Source organism: Trachypithecus francoisi, unplaced genomic scaffold (genome assembly GCF_009764315.1).
Source record: "Trachypithecus francoisi isolate TF-2019V2 unplaced genomic scaffold, Tfra_2.0 Lachesis_group4, whole genome shotgun sequence".
Lineage (NCBI taxonomy): Eukaryota > Metazoa > Chordata > Mammalia > Primates > Cercopithecidae > Trachypithecus > Trachypithecus francoisi.
In genome coordinates, this window is record NW_022681469.1 from 138,111,191 (window position 1) to 138,132,679 (window position 21,489).

Genomic DNA, 21,489 nt, shown 5'->3' on the forward strand with positions numbered 1-21,489 from the left:
ACTAAAAATACAAAAATTAGCCCGGTGTGGTGGCAGGTGCCTGTAACCCCAGCTACTCGGGAGGCTGAGGCAGGAGAATTGCTTGAACCCGGGAGGCAGAGGTTGCAGTGAGCCGAGATCATGCCACTGCACTCCAGCCTGGACAACAGAGCAAGACTCCATCTCAAATAAAATAAAATAAAATAAAATAAAACCAAAGGGAATAGCAGAGTGGGGGAATGCCAGGAACATCTCTCCTAACAAAGGCAGTGCTGTCACTAAAGCCAAAAGGGAAGCTGGAGTTAAGGGTTTGGGGTGGAAGACACTGCAGGGAGTCAGCTAATGCTGATTTCTTACTAGACATCACCCTCAGAGCTAGTGTATGAACAATCAGTGTTTTTAGCTACCCAGAATCCACTTCCCTTGCTCTCAATACCGTTCCAGTTTCTCTGGAGAGAACTCCCTCGCCCCACCCAGTGCACATGCTTTGTGTGGAGACCTACTCCCTCCAAATCAAATCATGCTTTCCTCTAGGACACTGAATAACCTGGAGGTAGTTATGTAGCCTAATCAGAATGAAGGTGTATTAGTCTGTTCTCCCGCACTGCTATAAAGAAATACCTGAGACTGGATAATTTACAAAGAACAGAGGTTTAATTGGCTCATGGTTCCACAGGCTGTACAGGAAGCATGATGCTGGTGTTATGGGATCTTTGGGGTGTCAATTTCCTGGCCAGAAACCTCTGTGGCCGATGGCACCTTTGCCCAAGTTCTTGTCCTACATCCAGGAAGAATGAGATATGCAGATAAGTGAAGGGTAAACAAGATGAAGATGAGCTTTATTAACTGTTAGAACAGCTCAGAGGAGACAGGCAGGGGATAGCTCCTCTCTGTAGGGAGGTCACCCCATGGAGTGTTCCGCTCTCAGAAGAGAGGGGGCCCTGGAGAGGGTCACTCCTCTCTGCAGCTGGTAGTCCTGACATATCTGCAGGTCACTGAAGCTCTCAACAGAGAGGGTGGCTCCTCTCTGCAGCTGATCGTCCTGTCCCTTCAACTCTCTCTGTACTCCCCACCCTCTGCCCTCCTCTGGCTGAAACCAGGGCTTTTATGGACCTCAGAGGGGAGGATGTGCATGCCAATTGGTCCATGGGTGGACATGGGCGGCCGGAAGAGGCACCGAGTCCCCACTCCAGTCTGCAGGACTGGCAGCCCAGCCCCCAGGCTTCAGGCCCTCCCTGGCCTGAAGGAGGGGCCTTACCAGGGACCTGCCCCCTTCCACCCAGGAATCTGTCTGCCTCCCGCTGCCATTCATGGCCCTGGGCCTCAGCCCTACCCCCTCTCCAAGATCAGAGCAGGCCCGGGAGAGAAGAGAGGCCAGGCAGCAGAAGCAGACACCCCCAGCCTGCAGGGAGGCGGGCGGGGGGCAGGGGGGGCTCTTCCTAGACTTAAACTTAAGGTTTAAGTGCGGGGTGCACGGTGCAGAGATGCCTGGGTCCTGCGCCTGGGAGGGAGTCCACGGCTGTACCCCAGGAGCTTTTGCCCCACCAACTCGGAAGGAGTGGGGGTCCCGTTTGTCCCGGCTTTTGCCTGCTCCCTGGAGTGGAAGGCCCAGGTCTGCAACTGTGGTCGGCAGGCTGCATCTGCACCCGGGAGGGCAGATTGTACCTGCTCATGGTCCCCACCAAGAGCACAGGGAGGCTTGGATCCACAGCCGAGGTTTGGGCGGCTGCAGCCCCACCCAGGAGGGCATGGCTCCAGCCTGCTCGGTAGAGCTGGAGGCCTGGGTCTGCAGCTGCAGTTTGGGCAGCTGCAGCTGGACCCAGGGAGCTTCCTTCGCAACTCAGAAGGGGTGGGGCTCCCACCAACCCCAAGGAGTGTGCAGCCTCTGCTGCAGCTGGTGTGATGACAGCAGACGCTGCCACTGACATCTGCTTGGCTTCTGGGAAGTCCTCATGAAACTTATAATCATGGCGGAAGGGTTAACAGACTCATCTTACATCACCAGAGCAGGAGCAAGAGAGGTGGGGTGGGGGGAGGTGACACACACTTTTAAACGACCTGATCTCGTTACCAGCACCAAGAGGAAAATCTGCCCCCATGATCTAATCGCCTCCTACCAGGCCCCACCTCCAACACTGGGGATTACAATTCGACATGAGATTTGTGCGGGAACACAGATCCAAACCATATCAGAAGGGAACGCAAGAAAACATTTTACAGGGCTCCAAGAGGGGCTTTAGCAGGCACTCTTTGCCACTGAATTTGAACTTAGGAAGATATGGGGGAAAAAAATGCCTGCTATGCTCATCTTGCCAGAGAGATTGTGTCCAAGGATTGAGCCAACAAGGAGTAGTTGACAGATGTACACAGAGAAAGCAGGTTCTGGGAGGTCACTTGCAGGACTTAGACTAGCTGTGTCTGGAGCCAGTGCTCCCTTAGAATTTCATTATTGTCACAAACCAATTTATTCTCTTTTTGTTTAAGCCATGGTAGATTTTCTCCCACTTTAAGTGGAAAAACCTCTAATACTACTAGACCCTTTAAGTTCATTGTGTCACTTAATTTCACAACACTTGTGGGTCGTAGGTATTATTCCCATTTTATACAAATGAGGGAATTGAAACTTAGAAAAATTTAGTACCGTGCATAATATGCACAGCCCCTTGAACGAACTTTCAAACTCATGTCTAGTTCTGAGACCCCCAAAACAACACAATAGAGGCCCTCTTACTCATTTAGTCTGCACATAGATGATCAGCTAACCACAAAAGTCAAAATGAAGAATTACTTTAAAATTCTTACACGGGCCAGGCATTGTGGCTCACACCTGTAATCCTACCACTTTGAGAGGCCGAGGTGGGTGGATTGCCTGAGCTCAGGAGTTCGAGACCAGCCTGGGCAACACATGAAACCCCATCTCTACTAAAACACACACACACAAAAAAGCTGGGTGTGGCGGCGTTCGCCTGTAGTCCCAGCTACTCAGGAGGCTGAGGCAAGAGAATTGCTTGAACCTGGGAGGCAGAGGTTGCAGTGAGCCGAGATCATGCCATTTCACTCCAGCCTGGGCAACAGAGTGAGAATCTGTCTCAAAAAAAAAAATTATACACACACCGAGCGCAGTGACTCATACCTGTAATCCCTGCACCCCGGGAGGCTGAGGCAAGAAGACTGCTTGAGCCCAGGAGTTCAAGACCAACCTGGGCAACATAGTGAGACCCTGTCTCTATTTTTTTATTAAAATAAAATTTTAAAAATGACACACACATACCTCACGTAATTTAAACTAAAACACATAAATATATATTTGATTGTCAATCTTTTCCATAGATTCAAAGCATTTATTTGAATATGTAACTGATGATTAGAGGTTGGCGTGTGTGTGTGTGTGGGTGGGTGAGAGGTTCTCACTCTGTCACCCAGGCTGGAGTGGAGTGGTGTGATCACAGCTCACTGCAGCCTCGACCTCCCAGGCTCAAGCTATCCTCCCATCTCAGCCTCCCAAATAGCTGGGACTACAGACATGCACCACCACACCTGGCTAATTTTTGTATTTTTTGTAGAGACGAGGTCTTGCTATGTTGCCCAAGCTGGTCTTGAACTCCTGGATTCAAGCAATCCATCTGTCTCGGCCTCCCACTAAGTGCCGGGATTACAGGCGTGAGCCATGGCACCTGGCCTAGAATTTCATATCATCATTTCTGCAATGACCCACACCAGGCATCATCAAAGATTTCTAATATTTATTTAAAGGAGAACTTTAAAATATTTTCAGAGTACTTTGAGTGCAGAACCTTATATTTTTTCCTTCCAGCATTTTACAGTTGCTTTCCCACTTCTAATCCAACAGCAGTTTTTTAAATGATCCTCTTTTATCAAGTCTTTCCAAAGCATTCAACTTAATTTTCTTAGGAACAACTTCTTTTTAAATTAATTCATGAGCTTATATATTTACTTAAATCATATAATTACAATAAAAAACATAACTGGCATTGGCATAAATAGGCTGCATTAGTTTGTAGGGCCACCCAACAAAGTTCCACAAACTAGGTGGCTTAAAGCAACACAAATGTATTGTCTCAGCTCTGGAGGCTGGAAGTCTGAAATCAAGGTGTCAGCAGGGTTGCACTTCACCTGCAACCTGGAGGGGAAGGCTCTTTTGCTACTTCTCCTTGTCTTTAAGTCATTTGCTGGCAGTCTTTGGCACTCCTTGACTTGTAGATGCATCAGTCCATTTCTCTGTCTTCATGTGGCCATTTTCTTTGTGTGGGTGTCTGTGATGGTTAATATTGTCAACTTGATTAGATTGAAAGATGCAAAGTATTGTTCCTGAGTATGTCTGTAAGCGTGTTGCCAAAGCAGATTAACATTTGAGTCAGTGGACTGGAAAAGGAGACCCTCCCTCAATCTGGGTGGGCACAATCTAATCACCTGCCAGTGGAGCCAGAATGAAAGCAGGCAGAGGAACATGGAAAGACTAGACTGGCTTAGCCTCCCAGACTACATCTTTCTCCTGTGCTGGATGCTTCCTTACCTGGAACATTGGATTCCAAGTTCTTCAGCTTTAGGACTCTGACTGGTTTCCTTGCTCCTCAGCTTGCAGATAGTACATATTGTGGGACCTTGTAATCATGTAAGTCAATACTCCTTAATAAACTCCTATATATATCCTATTAGGTCTGTTCCTCTAGAGAATCCTGACTAATACAGTGTCTGTGCATCCAACTTTCCTCTTCTCATAAGGACACCAGTCATACTAGATAGGACTCCCCTAATAACCTCATTTTAACTTGATTACCTCTGTAACAACCCTATCTCCACAAACAGTCACATTCTGAGGAACTAAATGTTGGGACTTCAATGTATCTTTTTTGGGAGGATGCAATTCCACTCAGCATAGTCCATTCACTACCCTGACTCTTGGTAAGTCGATCACCCACGTGGTAGGAAAAAAAGTGGGTGTGCCATCCTAGAGTGGTGGGTAATTGGCATGAGTTAGCACATTTTGCAGAAGAAAAATAAAATACTGGTCAATAAAAGGAGTCAATAAAAAAATCTCACTGCAGATTACAGGGGAAGTCAATAGGGGTGGAGAGGTACATGATGAAACAAATAGCTGAATCTTTTTTTTTTTTTTTTTTTTTTTTTTTGGAGACGGAGCCTCGCTCTGTCACCCAGGCTGGAGTGCAGTGGCCGGATCTCAGCTCACTGCAAGCTCCGCCTCCCAGGTTTACGCCATTCTCCTGCCTCAGCCTCCCGAGTAGCTGGGACTACAGGCGCCCGCCACCTCGCCCGGCTAGTTTTTTTTTGTATTTTTTAGTAGAGACGGGGTTTCACCGTGTTAGCCAGGATGGTCTCGATCTCCTGACCTCGTGATCCGCCCGTCTCGGCCTCCCAAAGTGCTGGGATTACAGGCTTGAGCCACCGCGCCCGGCCCAGTTGAATCATTTTTATGGTAAACATTTTAAATAGCATTTTAGATCACTGCTTCCTTTTTCTTTTTTTTTTTTGAGACGGAGTCTCGCTCTGCCGCCCAGACTGGAGTGCAGTGGCCGGATCTCAGCTCACTGCAAGCTCCGCCTCCTGGGTTTAAGCCATTCTCCTGCCTCAGCCTCCCGAGTAGCTGGGACTACAGGCGCCCGTCACCGCGCCCGGCTAGTTTTTTGTATTTTTTAGTAGAGACGGGGTTTCACCGTGTTAGCCAGGATGGTCTCGATCTCCTGACCTCGTGATCCGCCCGTCTCGGCCTCCCAAAGTGCTGGGATTACAGGCTTGAGCCACCGCGCCCGGCCTCACTGCTTCCTTTTTCAAAAACAGGAAGATTTTCCTGGGCAGTCTCTTCTGAGGAAGGAAGAGTTCCTTCAGTTTTTTTTTTTTGAGACAAAGTTTCACTCTTTTTGCCCAGGCTGGAGTGCAATGGTGCGATCTCAGTTCACTGCAACCTCCTCCTCCCGGGTTCAAGCAATTCTCCTGCCTCAGCCTTCCGAGTAGCTGGGATTACAGGCATGTGCCATCATGCCTGGCTAATTTTGTATTTTTAGTAGAGATGGGGTTTCTCCATGTTAGTCAGGCTGGTCTCAAACTCCCGACCTCAGGTGATCCGCCCACCTCAGCCTCCCAAAGTGCTGGGATTACAGGTGTAAGCCACCACACCAGGCCGTTCCTTCAAATCTTAAAGGGGATCCAGATGCATCTCTGTCAAGGGTATATGGGTTTTGTTTTGTTTTTTCCTGCTATAATGAAAAATATGGGAATCCTTCCCTCGCTGTGTGTTCCTCACATTCAAAATTTTAGAAGATACATATATTTTTCTGATATTTTCAAACCTCTCTCACCTGTATTTAAAATAATTTCACATTTACATTTATTCTTTTTTTTTTTCCTAGATAATTATTTCTACCTGTACTTGCAGAACCTTACTCAGTGGCCCCCTCCCCTGGTGGCATCTCAGAGGGCTTCATAAATAAGCTAATATATGCTGGATACTGCACTCTCCTGCTTCTGCCTGAGATGCTTTCAAAACTACAACATCTTGGTTGAGTGTGGTGGCTCACACCTGTAATCTCAGCACTTTGGGAGGCCAAGGCAGAGGACCTCTTGAGTGCACGACTACGAGATAACGCGGGCAGTATAGCAAGCCCTTGTCTCTACAAAAAAATTAAACATCAGCTGGGCGTGGTGGCATGCGTGCGCCTATAATCCCAGCTACTCAGGAGGTTCCACCGGGAGGCAGAGACTACAGTGAGCTGAGATGAGCCACTGCACTCCAGCCTGGGTGACAGGGTGAGACCCCATCTCAGAAAAAAAAAAAAAAAAAAGTTGAAGACAGCTGGCTTGCCCCTTGCACCATGTAAGATGCAGTTAGAAAGTACTATCTTTGAAGCAGACTGAGCCCTCACCAGACACTGAATCTCCTGGCACCTTGATCTTAGATTTCCCAACCGCTAGAACTAAGAGCCACAAATTTCTGCTGTTTATAAACTACCCAGTCCAAGGTATTTTGTTATAGTAGCCCAAATAGACTATGACAATACATGATGTTATTTTTTGGACTGTAGTGTTCATCAATTCTTTGAAGATGACCATGCCAGACCTCTCTCCAGTGATTATCCCTGGGTATATGTACTGTGACTTCCTCCTCACCTCTACATATCCGGCATTCACCGCCAGCTTCCTGCCCTTCCAGGTAGCCTTACTGGACCGGATCCAAGGGCACGGTCTCCTGCATGCCCATATCTGATCCATGGCAAACACAAATACATCCTGGGACGCCTCTGCATGAGTGGGCTGACAGCCGACCACTGCCTGCCTTTTTCAGGTGGGCAGTAAATGACCAGAGAGTCTCCATGTGCACCAACATACTTGACAAGCTCCCCAAATGGCTGGAAGCCTGTAGGCATGAAGTGAAGGAAATGAGCTGCCTAAAGCTTCCCTCAATGGGGAGGAGGTAAACTCACAGCACCGCAAAAGCTCTGTCAGAGATTTCTTTTCTTCGTTTTTTCTTTTCCTTTTTTTTTTTTTTTTTTTTGAGATGGAGTCTCGCTCTGTCGCCCAGACTGGAGTTCAGGGGCGCGATCTCGGCTCACTGCAAGCTCCGCCTCCCGGGTTTACGCCATTCTCTTGCCTCAGCCTCCCGAGTAGCTGGGACTACAGACGCCCGCCACCATGCCCAGCTAGTTTTTTGTATTTTTAGTAGAGACGGGGTTTCTCCGTGTTAGCCAGGATGGTCTCAATCTCCCAAAATGGTGATCCTCCTGCCTCAGCCTCCCAAAGTGATGGGATTACAGGCGTGAGTCACCGCGCCCGGTCCTTTTTTTTCTTTGATACGGAGTCTCGCTCTTGTCGCCCAGGCTGCAGTGCAATAGCACGATCTTGGCTCACTGCAACCTCTGCCTCCCAGGTTCAAGCGATTCTCCTGCCTCAACCTCTTGAGTAGCTGGGATTACAGGCACATGCCACCATGCCTGGCTAAATTTTTTTTTTTTTTTTTTTTTTTTTTGTAGTTTTAGTAGAGATAGGGTTTCACCATATTGGCCAGGCTGGTCCTGAACTCCTGACCTCAGGTGATCTGCCCCCCTCAGCCTCCCAAAGTGCTGGGATTACAGGTGTGAGCCAGGGCGCCTGCCCCTTTTTTTCTTTTTTAGACATGGAGTCTGGTTCTGTTGCCCAGGCTGGAGTGAGATGGGGAGATCTCAGCTCACTGCAACCTCTGCCTCTCAGGTTCAAGCAATTCTCCTGCATCAGCCTCCGAGTAGCTAGAACTACGCAGGTATGCCCCACTGTGCCCGGCTAATTTTTGTATTTCTAGTGGAGAGGGGGTTTCACCATGTTGCCCAGACTGATCTCAAACTCCTAACCTCAAGTGATCTGCCTGCCTCGGCCTCCCAAAGTGCTGGGATTACAGGCGTGAGCCACCGCACCTGGCCTCTGTCAGAGATTTCTTCACCAAACCCTCCTTCCACTCTCCAATTCCTTCTTTTTATCTATTTATTTGATTTTTTTTTTTACTTTTATTATTTATTTTTATATGGAGTCTCACTCTGTCGCCCAGCCTATAGTGCAGCAGTGCTATCTTGGCTCACTGCAACCTCTGCCTCCCGGATTCAAGTGATTCTCATGCTTCAGCCTCCCTCCCAGAGTAGCTGGGAGTATAGGCATGTACCATCATACCTGGCTACTTTTCGTGTTTTTAGTAGAGACAGGGTTTTGCCATGTTGCCCAGGCTGGCCTCAAGCAATCTGCCTGCCTAGGCCTCCTAAAGTGTTGTGATTACAGGTGGCTCCCCCGCCTGATTCCTTCTTTTTTTTGTTGTTGAGACGAAGTCTCGCTCTGTCACCCAGGCTGGAGTGCAGTGGCTGGATCTCAGCTCACTGCAAGCTCCGCCTCCCGGGTTTACGCCATTCTCCTGCCTCAGCCTCCCAAGTAGCTGGGACTACAGGCGCCCGCCACCTCGCCCGGCTAGTTTTTTGCATTTTTTTTTAGTAGAGACGGGGTTTCACCGTGTTAGCCAGGATGGTCTCGATCTCCTGACCTCATGATCTGCCCGTCTCGGCCTCCCAAAGTGCTGGGATTACAGGCTTGAGCCACCGCGCCTGGCCCTGATTCCTTCTTATATCCTTAGAGATCTGTTCCTAGAATTTCACATCAGTGTATCTTGTTGTCCTAATCAAAATCTGTATTTTCATATCTTGTTACACATAGGGGAAAAAGAGCCAAGAGAATGACACAGAAATGGAGCTGGAGCTATTCTTAATACTCCTAACTGTTAACCTGTTTGGATGGGGTTTCTGTCACTTGTGGCCTACAGCAGTCTTACTGTCCCCCCAACCTCCCACAGAGCTCTTCAGGTCGAAGAGGGTCACCACTTTGTAGAATGGGAAGCTCTTATTCAAAAAAGTAGAAACTGAATACAAAACTAGACTTTAGAAGAATAAGATAAATAAATCAATGCATTCATAACAGATTGTTACCAGAAAGTGAGGGGGTTAGAGGTCTCATCCTTAAATTCTGCTCTCAAGGACATGGAGGGCCCCTCTCACAGGTTTTCCCAAAGCTCCTCTGGGTGTACTGGTCTGACTCAGCAAGTGAACATCTGTGGTTTTGCCTAGCCAGCATCCCTTCTCCTAGCAGTAGCACTCAGCATGTCCTTTTGGGGAATCACTCTTTCCTCTTGTGGTTTATTTAAAGTGACAGCACAATCAGACCCCAGAGTTTGGCTTATGTCCTAGGCCTTGCCAGTGAAAATACGGTACCTCATTAGTGGCAGTTATTTTTCCGAGAAAGGACATATCATGGCCCAAGGGGCAGCAGCAGGTGGGTGGAAGAGACAGATAACAAACAATAAGCTAAATAAACAAATTCAGTCAGGAGTTAAATAAATAAGTCACTCAGGAGCAGGGCAGGTGGCAATTTTGAATGGAGTGATTAGGGTAGTTCTCAATGAGGCAGCATTTGAGCAAAGATCAGGAAGAGTGAGAAGTATTCCAGCATTCCAAACAGACACCAGCCCGTGCAAAGACCCTGCAGCAGAGCCCTGTCTGCTTTGCACAAGAAATAGCACAGAGGCCAGAATGACTGGAGCAGAGTGAGCCAGTGCGGAGGCAGGAGCATATGAGGTTGCAGGGGTAACAGAGGAGCAGATCAGGCAGGGCTTTTGCTTTTACTCAGAGTTTGGGAAACCACTGGGAAGGTTTTGGGCAGAGGAGGAATTTGATCTGGCTTTTTTTAAGGTCACTCTGGCTGCTGTATGGGGACAGGCTGCAGGGAGACCAGGGAAGAGACCACTGTCATGACCAGGTAGGAGATGATGGAGGCAGAGGTAAGACGTGGTCAGGCTCTGGGTATGCTAGGGAGATCCAACCAACAGAATTTTTGGGCCCTGGAGGTGGGATGTGAGAGAAAGGTGAGTGCCAGATAACAGCAAGGTTCCTGGCCTTGACAGCTGGAAGATGGAGTTGCCATCGAGATGGTGATGCTATGGAGAAGAGATCAGGGACACAGATTTGGATGTGTTGAGATTGAAATGTATTTTAGAGATCCAAGAGGAAGTATTAAGTAGGCACCTGGATAGAGGAGTATGGAGTTCAGGAGACAGGTCCCTCCTGGAGATAAAAATTCAAAGCCAAGCCTTCTCTCCGCACTCAACAAAACCTCACTTAAACAGGCTTGTCAGGTCATGGAATAAATAGAACTCTTGGTTGGGGAAAATGCCGGTCAACCTTACCCGTCAGAATGCTGCCTTCAAGATCAAAGAGATCTCTTTCCTTCAGCCTAATCCATCCCTCCCCTGGTTTCCCCTCAGCCCCCCTAGGCTAGAAGCTCCCTGGCTTCTCCCGCATCAGGATCCCCAACAAGCCCATTCCCAGGTGGATAAGAGCCCAGGCAGTTCCCTAGACCACGTTCACTTCCTAGCTACCCAGGAACAGGACATCGCAGACACAGGCCTCCTGGAATATTACCCCCCGCCGCTTCTCACATTTACAGGAAGGACTCAAGTAAGCCTCTGCGCCTGTTCAGTCGGCCCGGGGCCACCGATACCAAAGGGATCCAGTGGGTTCTACGTGGTGAGTGGGGGCCGGATAAGAGAGATGCGACACCACCCCGACCCCCCAACGCCGGGGCCAGGCACACCGTGAGGGGCCCAGCCACTTCCATACGCCCTCCGGTCGGCGAGCACCTACTACCCACCCCTCGCCACCAAGCTGGGTGCAGAGAAGAGGTCAGGCGCACGGACGGTTCTTACGGCCCCAGACACCAGGCCCAGGGCACAGAGGCCGGGATCTCACGCGCGACTGCACGAGGCCGGGACCCTCCCTCCCCTTCCCGTCCACTCCCTTCCCCTCCGCCTCCCGTCCTCTCCCGGTCTCTGCCATCCCGCGTCTGGGCCTCCGCCCCCCAGCGGGGCAGCCAATCGGAGCTGGGATCCCGCCCCGGTCCGCAAAGCCAGTGGCGCCCGGAGGCTGCACGGAGAGCGGTGCCCGCGTCAGGTGAGGCGCGCGCGGGGGACGGGGGTCGCGCGCAGGGGAGCGGGGGTCGCGCGCGGCTTCCACAGAGCGCTCGGGCCTGAGCTTGAAGCCCCAGGCCCGCAGGAGGCCCGGGCCCGCGGCCGCCAGAGCTGGGACGCACCCTGGGCGCCGCCTGCCCCGCCCCGCCCCGCCCGGGCCCGGAGTGAGGACGCGGTCGGAGGCCCAGCAGCGCTGGTCCCGGCGAGGGGCTTTCTCAACTACACAAAAGACAGTCTAAAAAATTAAGTCTCCATTTCGGTTAAGACTGCCCGTAGTTTCGGTTTTTATGTAGACCCAACAGGGCAGGCTCGGCGTCCGCGTGCCGCGTAGTCCGGCGGCTCCAGGAACGCTAGCGGCTGGGCCCGGGCGTAGCCACCGCAGGGCCGCGAGCACGGCCGGGGCCCGCCGGGATGCCCTGGGGTCTGCTCCGCGGGGGCGAACCCTGAGGCGCCGCGCGAGGCACTTGGCCTCTCCTAGCCCCGCTTTCGTCTTTGGAAACTGGAAACTATCACTTATTTCATAGACGGTGTGAGGGTTACATGAGTGTTCTGTAAAGTGCACTCTACATATGAAGTGCTCAGAAATATGGCTAATAATGAAGGTATTTATAAACTACTTAAATTATAAAAAGAGTTTGCGACATCAGACTTACAGTTTTGGATACTATTTTTTCCACTTAACGTTCATTATATGATAGGAGTTTACCATCCTATTATACCGCTGTGCGATCTGATCTTGGGCACGTTAACCAACCTCTTGGTGCCTCGATTTTTCTCACCTGTAAAAGTGGGGCTGATCATAATGCTTACTTGGTAGGATAGCCGTGAAGAATAAGTGACTTATCGAACATAAATAGCTTACAATAGGGTTTTCAGCATGGGAAGGATTCGGTAAATGTTAGTTGTCATCATCACCACCTACAAAGCAAGCAATACTGTGTTGAAAGTTTCCATCATTAATGTAATTTCTATGGTACGATTTCCAAGAAGATATTAAAATTACGGAAATAAAGGTATTGGCATATTGCTAATTATTTCCCAAAAGATTGTATTGATAAATATGTTCATCCTTCCCTTAACGGTATGCATTCCAGAAAAACAAACAAGTCAAATGTTAGACAAAGTATCAGAAGGGAGATTCTGTAGCCAGGGAGCTAAAAATTACAAAAGGGTCTCTAATTATACTTGACCTTTTTAAGGAATAATTCTCAGTGTGTTTTCCCACATTTCATATGTAATCTTTACTGTTTTTGTTTGTTTGTTTGTTTTGAGACAGAGTCTCGCCCTGTCCCCAGGCTGGAGTACAGTGGCACGATCTTGGCTCACTGCAACCTCCGCCTACTGGGTTCAAGCTATTCTCCTGACCTGAGGTGATCTACCCGCCTTGGCCTCCCAAAGTGCTGGGATTATAACAGGCGTGGCGTGACAGGCGTGGCGTGAGCCACTGTGCACGGCTGATCTTTACTTTTTTATTCTTTGTACCCCCTGCCTATCCAGTTAGCGTCTGATTAAAGTCAAAGATTTGCCACTTTGGGCCACATCTGTTAATTTTCATCTTTGTTCTAATTGTATTTAGTTTTTGATCTACACTACTTATTACTCCCAGTCATTTTTTAAAGAACTGAAAATCTGGTAAAATACTCAAAATTGCACAGACTTCTATGTAGAGGCGACACTCCACCAGAACCGTGGGCTGACAGGGAATCCCACCGTGCAGGAGCTGCGTGCGTTTTCATTTCTGATTCTCTTTGGCGTATCCAGGACTCTGATGACATGATCATATATATATCAGTAGTTTGTTTTTTGTCATAAATCATATATTTAAGATTTTAGAAATAAGTTGATAGCCATATATTTTGAAATTTGAAAAAGACATTTCATGACTCAGCTTCAAATTAAGCTTTAATCAAATAGTGAAACTTTTCATTAATGGACAGTGTATACCTTTTTGTTTATTAAAAAAAAAAAAACAATGTAGTGCCTTTGTGACAGGGGAGCTTAGTTCCTGACAATGTTCTCTTGAGTCTTTTTGTTTGTTTGTTTTTTGAGACAGAGTCTCACTGTATTGCCCAAGCTGGAGTGCAGTGGTGCCATCTTGGCTCACTGCAACCTCTGCCTCATGGGTTCAAGTGAGTCTCGTTCCTCAGCTTCCTGTAGCTGGGATTACAGGAATGCACCACCAGGACCAGCTAATTTTAAAATTTTTAGGAGAGACAGGGTTTTGCCTTGTTGGCTAGGTTGGTCTCGAACTCCTGCCCTCAAGTAATCCACCCACCTCAGCCTCCCCAACGTGCTAGGATTTACAGGCGTGAGCCACTTCACCCGGCCTCTCTTCAGTCTTTGAGCTGTGAGCAACTAGCTACATTACATGAGCTGCTAGATCTGCCTTACAGTCAGAAATGAAGGTCGAACTCTCAGGAACAGTGATATATATATACACACTGATATTTCAAAAGTACAATGCCCCAAATTGATCCACAAAGGAATTAAGGTCATTTGCAACAAAATCACGTAGAATAGTAACAAATAAATAGAAGATAAATATGGCCAGGAATTGAGATGAGAGAAAGTATAAGTACAAGAAACTATTGCAGGGAAAAAAAGAATAAAGTATTTCAGTGATCCAATAGAATTTTCTGTGATTATGAAAATGTGCTATATTTAATTAATTTACATTCCAATAGCCACTCTTGTCTAGTGGCTCCCTTATAGGTCAGTGCAGGCCTATGTTTTTGTAGTTGAGTCCCAAATTTGTTTCTAGAAAGGTAAACTTGGTCAGTTACATGGTTCTTGTCATTTGAAAGTAAAACAGACATAGCAACTTCATTCATTCATTCATTCATTGATCCCCCAAATGTTAATGGCCTTGAAGGAAGCAGAACCTTTCCTGATTCTCAGCTATAGGGAAAATTTTCTGTGGGCTTCATTATCAGAGCACCTTGATATGTTATTGCCCTATGAAAGTCTGTTCAGTTAAGGAATTGGGGCTAGGAGGGATGCAGTCAGTGAAAGTGGCATAATTTGTAATGTTTTTTAGAGTTTTGAATAATTATGCCAACTAACCTTTATAGAAAAGTTTAGATAAATAAGCAAAAAGAAAGTAGTCACTAAAAGACTACTCAGCCACTCAGAGACGTAATTACTGGTAATATTGTGATGTCTGTATTTCCAGACTTGTGTCCCATATAGCTATTACATTTTTCTCGCTAGATTCCAAAGTATCCAACTCCCTCCAGGGCAAGAGTTGCTTTTACCTTTACCCTTAGACCTCTGAGGCTAGCAGGTGGCCCCACCTGAGAGGGTCACCCTCTCCCTAATCCTTCCCCATACTTCTGGAACAAGGAGGAAGGTCACAGCTGTAGTTCATTCTGCATGATGAGTAATCCAGGCTTTTTCAACTCTGGCGTTGTTGACATTTTGGGCTGGATAACTCTTCGTTGTGTGTGTGTAGTGGGGGTAGGAAGGTGTCCTGTGCATCACAGGATGTTTTGAAGCATCTGTGGCCTTTCCCTACTAGATGCCAATGGCACATACCCTTTTCCCCTGAGTACAACAATCAGAAATGTCAGTGAGAACTACTGGGTTAATGAAAATCAGTAATTTATTGCTGACAAAGCTCTAGAGTTTCAGATTCCAATTTGCATGTGGGAGAGAGACTGAAATCAAAAGGGAAACATAATGTAAGCCGAGGAAGCTGTTTAGTCCTGGCTGTGCTATTAATTTACTGTGAGGTTTTGCATCTCTCCCACGTGCAAATTGGAATGTGAAACTCTAGAGCTTTGTCAGCAATAATTTAGTGATTTCCATTAACCCAGTAGTTGTTTTTTGTTTTTTATTTGTTTGTTTGTTTTTGAGATGGAGTCTTGCTCTGTCACCCAGGCTGGAATGCAGTGGGACGATCTCAGCTCATTGCAACCTCTGCCTCCTGGGTTCAGGCCATTCTCCTGCCTCAGCCTCCTAAGTAGCTGGGACTACAGGTGCGTGCCACCATGTCCAGGTAATTTTTGTATTTTTAGTAGAGATGGGGTTTCACCATGTTGCCCAGGATGGTCTGGATCTCTTGACCTTGTGATCTGTCCTGTGCCCGCCTCGGCCTCCCAAAGTGCTGGGATTACAGGCATAAGCCACCGCACCCAGCCCTTAACCCAGTAGTTCTTACTGACATTTCTGATTGTCGTGCTGCGGGGAAAAGTGTATATGCCACTGGCATCTAGTGGGGAAAGGCCAGGGATGCTGCAAAGTGATATACCACCAGGTTTATCAGTTGGGATCCCAACAGTGAAAAGCATAAAAATGAAAGGAATTTTAAGGAGAATTTTTAAAGAAGAGTGGGCAAGATTGGAGGAACCAACAAGTGATGGTGAGGCACGCAGGAAACAGCTTCAGTGGGCACCACCCCCACTCTGGTTTGAAGGGGTAGGGAGGAGACCAGAGCTGGGAGGAGGGGGCTAGAGTACTGCTGGAGGAGCCACCCCCATCCAGAGCTGCTGTGGCCATCACAGAATGCAGCCACTGCCAGAGCAGCAGCCTGGGGGACTGGGCAGGGGGAGCACAAGTACCCCCAGCCTCTCTCTTTCTGTTCCTTGCCTGCCGATCTTCTCCACTGGCTAAACCCAGGTGGACGCTAAGAGTACAGTCAGCCTGCCTGATGAGGCCATTGGAGGGACCACCAGGGATCACCATCAGCAAGGGATCCAATGTCTTTCTGCCTCTGCAGAATGAAGGTTGGGGGAGCTCTACTTCTTAGGGATATTGTGGGAATAAAAGGAAATAGGCAAAAAATGTTTTTGAAAAACAAAGCACATGCTGCACACCCATGGGCCACTGCTGCTTTTGACCCTTGGCTCTGTTTCATGCTATGATTCGTGTCATTCTCTTTTTAGGTGCTACAGGATTTCTTTAGTTTTTTTTTTTGTCCACCCTATTTCAACTCATGTGTGCTGTTTGTTGTGCTAAAACGAGTATTTGCTGATGCCTGAGTGAATAGTTGAATTTTTTTTTTTTTTTTTTTTTTTTTTTTTTTTTTGAGACGGAGTCTCGCTCTGTGGCCCAGGCTGGAGTGCAGTGGCCGGATCTCAGCTCACTACAATATAACTCACATTTATACGTAATGATTTTTCTTGTAACTTAGCTATTTCTCTTTGATAAACTCAGAAAACCTCAGACTTTGAAAAGACCTTGAAGTTCCTCACCTGAAATCTGAGAACTTGGAGCACCTTAAAAAATCTGAGGGAAAACAAAACAGTGAAAGAACATGATACAGTCAGTGTAGAGAATAAAATTATTTATGTAATTAATATTGAGGATGCAGATAACACATTGTGAAATCTTGCTTGTAAAAAATCTTGATCTGCTGAAGATGTTCTCTCTAGAGATCTTTGAAAGCATAATTATTGAGCTTTTAAAATGTTAGAAACAAAAGTTAGACCCACACATGTTTTGGCTGTGTGGAAGATTTGTATTCCTTCCCCTGCCCACCCCTCTCCCACCCCCGCACTTGTGAGTTGTGCCTGTGTACGCAGTTCCTGTTGTACTTGGCTGGGCAGAGCTCATCTTTCAACAGTAAGGGAACATAGTTACGACCTGGACCTTCTGGTGGGGGTCAGTGCCCAAAAACATGTATGGGACTCCAGAAAGTTCTGCTCTCAACCCTATTTTGAAATCGAGTTGCACATTGTTCTGCAATTATTTGAGTTAATAAGCAGCTCTTTTCAAACATGATTATGCCCTTCCAAGTTTAAATACACTAGGCTTAATGAAAGTCATTGACTTCATCTCATTTCTCTCCTGTTATATTAAGATCACTTTCAGTAAAAGGTAGAAGCTTTTGAAGTGGCGAGGAGGAGGAACAGAAGGGGCATAGAGCAGATGGGGGCTGAAAAAGTGGGGCGGGGAAGAGAGTGGCTTCTCTTTGGCAGAGTACCAAGGAGAAGCCCTATCTTACAGCACTTTTGTGCCTGGGGCCTTAATGGCTGCAACCTGAGCCTCAACCTAGTTTGCTTGTGGAGCAGAAGAGAAGCCAAAAACCTTCAGTTAACCAAGCCAGACACTAAGAAAGTTAAACCGAAAGAGAACCCCCCAACCCCCCCCAAAAAAAGAAGTAAAGTGGGTTAAAGTGATACCATGTTAGCACAGAAAGAGAACATAAGGGTCATGTAAGTTCATCTGCCCCCTCTTCTATTTCAAGGTACAGAAACTAAGGCACAAGAGACCCCGTGCCCTGCTCTTGATCACCTGGTGCCAAGCCAGGTCTAGAACTCTGTTCTCTGGGGTCACAGGCTGGCTCTTCATCCCCTAGAGAGACAATTCATCTCTGTGCACCTGAGCCCATTGTGTTTTGTAGTCAAAGCAAATAAAGGCTCAAACACCAAGACTGTTTTGCAGACCGGCTGCAATAGATATGGGGGGAAGAGAAACCTGCTTTAAATTGCTTCAAGCAAGTTGTTTCTGCAAAGGTGTTGACTTTTTTCTTTCAACTTCCTAGTGAGCCACTACAGCCTGAGCTGTTATTTGTCATTATGCAATAATTCAGGAATTAACTCAAGATTCTTCTTTTTAAATTATTTGTTTATTTAGAGACAGAGTCTTGCTCTGTCGTCCAAGCTGGAGTGCAGTGGCGTGATCATGGCTCACTGCAACCTCTGCCTCCCGGGTTCAAGCAATTCTCATGTCTCAGCCTCCCAAATAGCTGGTATTACAGGCTCATGTCACCACCCCCTGCTAATTTTTGTAATTTTAGTAGAGGCAGGGTTTCACCGTGTTGGCCAGGCTCGTCTTGAACTGACCTCAGGTGATCCACCCGCCTCGGCCTCCCAAAGTGCTGGGATTACAGGCATGAGCCTCCACACCCGGCCTATTTATTTATTTTTAAAGTGGCTGCTCTTAGAAAGGCATACCATGTTTCTGGATGGGAAGGCTTATTAATTCACCCTAATTTAATGTATAAAATTGATGCAATCATAGTCACAGTCCCAGTGGAATTTTTTAACTTGGTAAGATGTTCTAAAATTAATATGGAGGTCTAGGCAAGTAAGAATATATAATAATACTGAACAAAATTAATGAGAGAATTTGAATTACCAGGTATTGAAACACTGTAAAGCCACAATCATGTAAACAGTATGTTATAACCATGGGAATAGAGATCTGTGGCACAGCAGAAAAAATGAAAAAAAAGAATAACTGTATTCATAAAACTTTAAGTGTGGAGTCACTGGGGGAAGGATTAAATATTCAATAAAGTGTAGGAACAACTATTTGGAGAAATGTAAATTTACAGCCTTATGTCTTGCCATATACCAAAATACTATTTAGATTTGATTTAAAAATAAAAATGTAAATAAAGAAAAGTTAAGACCAGGCGTGGTGGCTTATGCCTGTAATCCCACCTTTTTGGGAGGCCCAGGTGGGTGGGTCACCTGAGGTCAGGAGTTCCAGACCAGCCTGGCCAACATGGTGGAACCCCGTTTCTACTAAAAATATAAAAATTAGTGTGGTGGTGTGGTGGCGGGCGCCTGTAATCCCAGCTACTCAGGAGGCTGAGGTGGGAGAATGGCTTGAACCTGGGAGGCAGAGGTTGCAGTGAGCCAAGATCACACCATTGCACTCCAGCTTGGGTGACAAGTGAAACTGTCTCAAGAAAAAAAAAAAGTTAAAAATCTATAAGAAAATAAAAATATATTTAATATGTTTTGAGAAAATATTTCTCAGCATAATACTAAAAGTTAGAAAACAGAATGTTTCTGTGTTTGACCATTTAAATACTAAACCTTTGACATTTAAATAAAAAAGAAAAACTAAACAAACCAAAACCTTTTTGTTACAAGATTAGGTCTTAGATATTTTAAGATATATTAAAATACAGAATAAAGTTCCTCCTGGATTCTGTTCAGTGTTTAACTAGTCCTGGCCAGATGATGGGGAGGAAAGGAGAGGGAGCTGTGTGATGGGCAGGCAGAGAGTTGGAAGGTGGAGCCAGATCTTGCTTGGCCTGGGATTGCTGCCTCTCCTGACAGTGCATCTTATTATAAGGGGGAGTTGAAAGCAGAAGGGGAAACAGCACAGAAAGGATCTGTCTGTCCTTTACAGTTATGTGACATTGGCAGGTCCTGCCAGTCACTCAAAGCTCTGTGAGCAACGAGTTGGGGTACCCCAGCTGCATGTGCTTTAAAAACAGCAGTGTGGCCAGGTGCAGTGGCTCATGCCTGCAGTCTCAGAACTTTGGGAGGCTGAGGCAGGAGGTTCATTTGAACCCAGGAGTTCGAGGTTGCAGTGAGCTGTGATCATGCATGCCACTTCTTTCCAGTCTGGGTTAAAGAATGAAACCCTGACCCTGAAAAATAAACAAATAAACAGCAATGCCATTTATTCTAGCTGGTACACCCCTGATGCCCAGTGTACGAGTTCCAGGTAGGCTTCTTTCTCATGCATATGCGTCTGTCCACATCCTTTCATTTGTTTTTTTCTTTTTTTTTTTTTTTTTTTTTTTTTTTTTTTGAGACGGAGTCTCGCTCTGTCGCCCAGGCTGGAGTGCAGTGGCGGATCTCAGCTCACTGCAAGCTCCGCCTCCCGGGTTATGCCATTCTCTCGCCTCAGCCTCCCGAGTAGCTGGGACTACAGGCGCCCGCCACATCGCCCGGCTAATTTTTGTATTTTTTTAGTAGAGACGGGGTTTCACCGTGTTAGCCAGGATGGTCTCGATCTCCTGACCTCGTGATCCACCCGTCTCGGCCTCCCAAAGTGCTGGGATTACAGGCTTGAGCCACCGCGCCCGGCCATTGTTTGTTTTCTTTTGTTTTGCTTTCCCCAGATTATGTAGGAAAACAATAAAGTTCATAAGTAATGTTTTGTAGACCACTTTTATAGGAAAATTTTCCTTTAAGATCTCATTAGAAAGGAAAAGAAATTAGTCTGCCACCGAGTGCCTGTGCCAGCACAGTTACACCGTGGAGCGTTCGGATAAAGCGGCACTGAACACACTGCAGCCTCCTAAGTTCAGAAAAGAAAGCTCATTAGCATCTACACTGAAGACACTCCTGTTCTTCACAGCTTAAATGATCACCGTTCCTATTGGGTTATATTTCACAACTAAATCTTACATATTTGAAGGCACCCTTGGGATGTCCAATAGGGACAGCTATTTTTATGCTGCTATTGTTGCAGTGGTCGGCGGCCATGTGGTGCTGGCCCTCTTTATGTGTGTGGCCTGGAATGAAGACTCATGACAGTGGTGTGAAGGCAAACAGGATTAAAGTGAACATCACCTTTTGATAGCATTAAATTCATTTTTTAAAATGATATATGCTGGAGGGGGGACATCTGATTTGAATAAAGTTGAAAGAACATGTTAAAGTCAGTCTTAAGGAGTCACGTTTGAGTAGTGTAAATTTTGATCCTCCTAATATGTTGGTTTGTATATTCAGTTTTAACGATATAAATCTCATTTGCAAATGAGAATTTGGAAAAGTTAACTTAGTTATAAATACATATGTTCATTATAAAAAAGAAAAAGAAAAAGCAAGTAGTAGTGAGATTTCTTCAAGGTCAAAAGACTTAGGGCAGTTTCTTCTGAATGTAGTTTGGGGGCTGGAGACAGAAATAGGAAGCAGTAGAATTGCTAGGTCAGATTGGAATTTTAAGAGTTACTGCTACACTGCCTTCCACAGAGATGCTACCCACTTTTAGTCCCCCTATAATATCAGAGTGTATTCCTGACCACACTTTAACCAACACGCTCTGGCAAACATTTTGATCTGTCAGTCAGCTAGGCCTTCTTTCTATAATCATAATTTACATTCTGTGATCATGACGGAGGGTATCATTCTGTCTGTTATAAGAGTTACCTGAATTTCCTTGTCTGGAAACCATAGAGCAATTTAGAGCTGGAGCAGACCTTAGAGATGAAGTCCAGCCATTCAGCCTACAGCCTATGACCTGTTTGACTGTCCTAGTTACTTGGGTAGTTCAGGACTGACAGGACTGGACACCAGGTCTCCTGTTTAGCATGG

General features: G+C 46.6%; 1 protein-coding gene and 1 pseudogene across 4 annotated transcripts in view; both read left to right on the plus strand.

The window, feature by feature from the left end:
• The first annotated feature begins 11,337 nt into the window (after nucleotides 1-11,337).
• Nucleotides 11,338-21,489, plus strand: part of BLVRA (biliverdin reductase A) — a 45,750-nt gene continuing 35,598 nt past the window's right edge. Inside the window, exon 1 of one of the 4 annotated variants that reach the window (XM_033193944.1) lies at nucleotides 11,338-11,465. The gene's annotated coding sequence lies outside the window, so the exon portion shown is untranslated. Of the gene's footprint in view, nucleotides 11,466-15,406; nucleotides 15,480-19,781; nucleotides 19,892-21,489 lie in introns of those variants that run through there. The other 3 variants (XM_033193946.1, XM_033193945.1, XM_033193947.1) reach the window with 3 other exon arrangements.
• Nucleotides 12,378-20,930, plus strand: LOC117072233 (annotated as a pseudogene).